We start from the raw sequence: 6399 nt of genomic DNA on the forward strand, positions 1-6399 counted from the left end.
ATGGAAGCAAATGCATAAGCTGATTTATTAGTTCAGATAGGTTATTCAAAATGCTCACCAAAAGTAAAAGAGGTCCCACCGGGAACAGAATTGTAGAGCTGCAGCTCCAAGGGCACACCTCAGCAAACACTGCTTCTCATGGCAGCCCTGCTGTGACTCACCTACCTTTTAGCTCTGCTTCCCCAACTGTTTGTGCAGTCACTCAGAGCTGGGAGAGATGGATTGATACCATTCCAGGATTACTGGCTCCAGAGTGGTCCTATCACTGCAACTGAGAGCACAGCAAGGAAGTTGACAAGAGAAGCACCTACCTAACCCACTAGCATTAAGTGTTCACCAAAAACGGCCCTAAAATGGGCTGGTGAGGTAAAATGGTGCTGATCAGAAAGGATAGCAGCTTACACCCAGACTTACAGAAAAGCCAGAAGAGATTTTGCTTGGAGCCAAGGACTGGCAAAGGCCAGCCAGAGAGCAAAGAGAAGGCCAATCAGAGAACAAAAAGAAGGCTAACAAAGAGAAGGCTGACAGACACTGGTTTCACAGGAAAGCTCGGCAGCACATGCTCCCCTTCACTTTCCTAAGAAATACTAAGAGGAAGGAGAGAGGACAAAAGGACAGAGACAACCCAACAAGAAACAAAGTAAAAGTAGAGATAAACTGGCAGATTCACCCTGAAATCATCCAATTCTCTTGCCTGGGGCCATAAATTATTCTCTGAGGCTCACTGTTCCTTGGAATACTTCAAGCCTGTGTTCCAGCTGTTTTGTAACTACATGTGGAAAGGGTCACTCCTGAGGTATTGACTTAGGCAATTCAAGATCAAACACTTGGTTAAACCCCGGCTTGTAAAACAAAAAATCCTGCAATTGACTCTGCAATTTGCCTGGACTGACCTCCATAAACTTTCTAGAGTTGTTCATGGGATTAACCACCAAAACTAAGCAGCTGCACCACTCTTCCAAAGGCCAAGGAAAAGAGGCACTTGGAGGCAACAGCTGCTGCTGCTTGGCCAGTGTTTCTCATTTAGCCGGCTTACCATGCCCTTCTGCTACAAGCCTTGCCTTTTTATTTTCAGATTTATTCTCGAGCATCAGGAGAACCAGGCGGGTGTGAGGCCCAGGTGGGAGAGCAGGGCTGGGGGTGGCACCAGGTGCACCCTCACTTGCCCGGAGCTGCGGCCATACACCGCCCTGCGGAGCAAGAGCTCCTCCGTGCACACCGGGCCGGGTGGGGCCCAGCAGCAGCACTGCACCCTCAGACCACGCCTGGCCCTCAGACCTCACCCTCAGACCGCGTCCGTCCAGCCCTCAGACCGCGCCGTTGGACTGCGCCAGACCCTCACACCGCACCCTCAGACCCCTCCCTCAGACTGCATCCTTAGACTGCACCCTCAAACTCCCTTAGACTGCTCCTGGTCCTCAGACCGCACCCTGAGACTGCACCCCTAGACTGTGCCACCAGACCATGCCCTCAGACCATGCCCAGCCCTCAGAGTGCACCCTCAGACCAGACCCCCAGACTGTGCCATCAAACCATGCTCTTAGACCATGCTCTTAGACCATGCTCTTAGACCATCCCATGAGACCATGCCATCAGACCGTGCCCTCAGACCGTGCCATCGGACCATGCCATCGGACCATGCCCTCAGACTGTGCCCTCAGACCATTCCATCAGACCATTCCATCAGACCATGCCATCGGACCATGCCCTCAGACCCTGCCCTCAGACCATTCCATCAGACCATTCCATCAGACCATGCCATCGGACCATGCCCTCAGACCCTGCCCTCAGACCGTGCCCTCAGACCGTGCCCTCAGACAGTGTCCACGGAGTGACAGGGGCACTGAAGCATTGGAGCTGGGCAGGGAGAGAGCTCAGAATAGCTCAAGGAAGAAGCCTATGAAGTGATAATTAATTATGAAGTGATAGTAATTCACTGTTTCTCCTGGAACATGAACAAACGACCATCTGGCGAAAGGGGTACACAGCAGGTTTGTAAGAAAACTAAATCCTTTTTCCATAAAGTACCCCACTGGAGGTCAAGTGTAGTTAAAATGGTACACGCATCTCTGGCCTGGGACTTCCGTTTATTGCTAATTCCCAAACAAGAATGGTCATTTATTCTTGCTGTTTTTCACAGCTTCCTTCCACATGTTTTTGTTCCCTTGAGGGAAAGGCACTGCAGTACTGGGTCTTCTTATGTGAAAGTCCTTGCAGACTTACACAAGCAGCACTGCTGGAGATGTGGAATTAGCTCATTAACAGGGAAATGATGCCACTGCAACACCTGCCTTTCCACTGAGGGCCTGATGTGAGTATGTTATGCTGGCCTCACCAAAAGGTCATTTTTCAGAGGAAGAAGGTTGCTTTGTGAAGGTTGTGATTGACTGGATGACCTGGGGAAAACCCCTTCCCAGTAAAATAAGGATTATACATATTCTTCAAGAAGCAGGATTAACTGTGAATGAAATGGTGAAAAGTAGGTAAAATAAAATTGTATCATGTGTTTGATAACTTGATTTGTTTTTATTTTTCATCTGCACAGCCAAATGTAACCACTCCCGTGACTTCAGGAGCACCCCCCCACAACAATCCTCTTACAAAGCTAACTTTGTAGCTTTGGTGTCACAGTTGTTCTGGTGTACCTGGGAGATAAGGCTCCCCACACCCTGAGTGAGGTCTGGAAGAGCTTTTCTTCCAGTCCTGAGCAAGGCTGCTGTGTGCATCTTTGTTTGTATCCCAAGACATTTTGCCAACCCATGTCTCCACTTTTGTTACCTGGGAGGTTAAGCAACTGCAGAATGAATTTAATGGAAAAATGTGAGGTATAGGAAGATAAAGGAAAGTTCTATGCTCCAGGTCACAGGAATTTTCTACTGTTGTCTAGGTTGCTAGTCTCTTCTCATCTGCCTGTGTCTGGTTCCTGAAAACTATAGGAGGGGAAACTGAGCTAATTTTGATGGTGTCTGGTAGCAGGGTGGGGACATGCTCTGGCTCTGTTGCTGTTCTATACCACCCACATGCCATTGTTGGGGACACAGTTTTGGGGGGAACAAAGGTGAGTGTGTCACTGAAACTGCAGGAAAAACAAAAACTCCCCAACATCTTTTCAGTGTTAGAGAATTAGCATTACATTATTCTGGCCAGAATGTTATTTTGGCCTGTATGTGCAATAGAAATAATTTCATCCACACATGCCTGGGTTCTGCACCGAAAATCACTCCATCACACACAGGTCTCTAACAGACTTTTCACATATTTATACATAAAATCCCAAAGAAGCTCTCATTCATTGGTCCTAAATTACACAATTTATTCTCATTCATTGGTCCTAAATTACACTTAGCATTCAATCTCCTATTGGTTATTGATCCCTTTGCCTTCGATGCTGATAGAATGATGGTCCTCATTCTGTGGTTCTCTTATGAAACTTTTCCCAGACCAGGTGTCACCGACCACAGTACAGGTGATTGTTTGTTAACGTTTATCTCCTGTGTATCTTGTGACTACTTTCAAACTGTAGATATTAAGCTCATCAGGCCTCACCTCACCCAGCACTGATGAACAGTCTTTTGAAGAGAAATTTCAATTCTTTTTCTGGGGCAAAGGTGAGCAATCCCATGACTAAAGTTACAATAAAGAATTTTAGAAGTCATATAATTTCCAACAAGTGCACTATTTTTGCCTCCCCCAGCCAGCTGGAAGTCTGTCAGCATCAGAGGATGGGGTCCTCTGGCATTGCTGTCCATCCCCCCCCTATTTTTCTCCAAGACACGGCTACAGGACATGGTGCTAAAGAAAAAGCGTTGAAACACAGAATCCATGTGGTGCTGAAGGATGGCACTGGGGAATGAAGGAGTGGGAGAAAGCCCCAATCCAGCTGAGCTGAAAGGAGCTGAGCAGAATTGGGTGGAGTGGGTCACAGCAGTCAAAATCGGTGGTGCCAGAAGCAGCTGCACAGAATTGAGTCCAGCATCCCAACAACAGCGTGCAGTCAAAACCCCAGTGCTCCCTGAGCCCCAGCACGACATGGATGAGCTCGCCTTTGGGGATCTGTCCATTGTTTTCTCTTGTCATGGGCCCAGGGACAGGAGGGAGCTGGCAGTGTGGGAACAACCACCACCTTGGCCACTACCGTGGATATTCCAGGGCCAGGTGGAACAAAGTTGAGGTTGTAAACATCTTTTTTGTGGGTAAAGCACCTTCAAAGCACCTTCTTTTTTATGTTCTTGTTACAGATTTTGTTGCTGTTATTGTGTGTTTCTTATTCCATGGCTTGTTGCTTTCAATTAAATTATTAAATTTCAATTTAAATTGTTATGGCAACCCATAGTCTCTGCCTTTGTCCCACCCTGAAAGGGGTGGGGGAAGTAGGTGGCTTATTTACAGTTAAATCTTTGGTGTTAAAATTTGCCACAGGTGGCAAATCTCTAGCACTGCTAAGAGACAATATTAAGTAAGCTTCCATTTACAAGTGTGACAACATAATATGCTTGTGACCTACTTTTTGAAGTGTAACCTCTATTTTATGTCATCTGGTGACTTCAAGTTTAACCTAGAACACATGTAAATCAAGGTCCCAGTTACTGAAATGTGACACAGCCATTTACCCTGCCCAGGGCATCATTACTGGTCTTTGAATTCTCAGGTATCACATGGTATATTTTAAAGTGTGCTAAGAGCTATAAAAAAGTACAGATGTCTGGCCACCTATAGCCAGTTGGAACAACAGGGCTGGGGATGTTTCCTTAGCAAGTGACATGGGAAATAGGAGAGCTTTTAGTAGATGTACTGCTCTTAGTACTTAATGTACAAAAGGGCCATTTATGTTGGCCTAGCTTGACAATTTTTTTTTCTTAATGATTACTTTCAGTCCCTGTCAGATCTCCCACCTTGGTCTCTCTGACCTGCCTTGGCTAGCTCAGGGTCAGAGAAATGGGGGATTTTTTATTCCGACATGGACAAAAGCAAAAGATTAGAGGAGGCTCTCCTTTCCCGGGATGATCCAAGTTTATTATCCTGAAGGTTTCCAGGGAGAAGAGAGACAGCATGGGAAACGCGGGGTACTTTCAATCCCAACTCAGGGGCGGAGGAATCCCGAGTCACAGCCACTCAGGGCTGGCCAGGGGGAAAAGGGATGGGTTAAGGGGAGAACCATGCTACAAACCAAGAGGGGAAACAGAAGAAACCATCCTCAGTGCAACACAAAACCATAAATGTACATTACAACAAATACCAATACAAGTGAGAAACATAAATTTCAAATTATTTTTTGAAAAATATTCTTCCTTTGTTCTTGTTCAAGTTGTAACTACATGGGCACCTTATGTTCTTAGTGTAGCTGGAAACATTTGTTTTAAATTTGTATTCACTTCAAATGCAAGGATTTCTAATTCCACCAGCTGCATTCATTTCCATACAGCTACTCTTTCTCATTGACCATGTCCTGTAGATGAGAAGTGAGACTAAAAGCTTTCTTTCAGTGAGGTAGTCACACCACATGGACTCACATATAACTGCGGAAATCTAGGGAGAATTGTGGTCCCATGGACTGCATCTCCCTCTAGCATATTAATTTGGACCACAACTCCTAAATCTATTGAAAATAAATACAAATCCTTGTTGGTTTTGGATTTTTTCCCATTTATTCCAAGCATAAGTATGTCTACTAGATGTAGATTTAAGGAAATCTTTTTTCCAAGACTCCTAAGCCAAAATGTTAAGTGGCTACCTTTGAACATCCAGTTATCCATCACAATCATTAAAAATGTTACCAAGAAGGACACTCAAGATGCAAGGACTGAAGACATCATTTATTCAAGTGTAGACACCTAATTAGCACAAACAGGCAGTAAGACATTGCCAGGCTCTAGAACATCCTAATTTTCACCTTGCCCCCTCCTCCTCTAAACCCAGTGAACTCTGAATTCCCTAGACTTCAGCAGAGCAGCAAAGAGAATGCACACAATCTAGATTACCTCTGCACCAAACCTTTGATTTAGTTGCTTGTAAAGCCACGTCCTGGTTGGGAAATAGGATAGTAAATATAATACCATTCATTCATCCATTCATTCAAATTACCACCCATTTCACAAGCAGGCTTTTGGCTGCTGCTAAACTCCGAAGTGTTTGCTGTGGTTAGGACAGAAGACACAGAAGGACCGAAGGAATGAAATGCCAAAGGATCCAGCAAAATCAGCTTAGCACCGGCTGGCTGCAGGATGCAGAGGATCAGCCTAAGCCTCTGACACACACATACTAGAGGGAACGTGTGGCAGCAGGAAATGCTTGCCAGTCAGGACTCAAAGGAACAGTCCTCTACTATAGAAAAAAATAGATTTTTCTGCATGCTGCATTGTTTTATGGTAGTACTCCAAAGATGCATTGGAAGAGGCACTA

Source organism: Cinclus cinclus, chromosome 1 (assembly GCF_963662255.1).
Source record: "Cinclus cinclus chromosome 1, bCinCin1.1, whole genome shotgun sequence".
Lineage (NCBI taxonomy): Eukaryota > Metazoa > Chordata > Aves > Passeriformes > Cinclidae > Cinclus > Cinclus cinclus.